This window comes from Penaeus monodon, chromosome 15, assembly GCF_015228065.2.
Source record: "Penaeus monodon isolate SGIC_2016 chromosome 15, NSTDA_Pmon_1, whole genome shotgun sequence".
NCBI lineage: Eukaryota > Metazoa > Arthropoda > Malacostraca > Decapoda > Penaeidae > Penaeus > Penaeus monodon.
In genome coordinates, this window is record NC_051400.1 from 32,220,118 (window position 1) to 32,220,567 (window position 450).

Sequence of the window (450 nt, forward strand, 5' to 3'; positions counted from 1 at the left end):
GTTCTAAAATAGACTGTGAATATTGTTAATGAGCGTTTTATATTGATTGGGTCGTTAGAGTCCAAGTAATTTTCCTACAGTTAATGAAATATTGATTAATCGCAACTTATTCCTTGCTTAGGTCCTGCTAAATTTCGCTTGCCTGTTTTATTTTTCCTCTAAATGCTAGTATCAGGGATTAATTATAACGGCATATATTAGAACTGCATACAAAAGGGAGGAGCTGTAGGCAAGGGAGCAAAGCATGTAATATGTCTTGTGCTTTTCATGCGATAGATGAATATGGTGTTAGGATTTAAAGAGCGGAATCATTTCTGACTTTGATGCATCTCGATTTGATTTTTGTTTTGCTTTCTTTTTAATAAAAAAAAATCCAGATTTTAACTGTAATCAGTTTCTTAGTGGTTAAGTGTAACATATGAATTTTGAAGACTTTAAATTAACAGTAAC

At 32.0% G+C, this 450-nt stretch overlaps 1 protein-coding gene across 1 annotated transcript in view; it reads right to left on the reverse strand.

Moving 5' to 3' along the window:
• Window positions 1-450, reverse strand: part of LOC119582335 — an 11,738-nt gene that overhangs the window by 4,912 nt on the left and 6,376 nt on the right. The gene's annotated exons all lie outside the window — the stretch shown is intronic.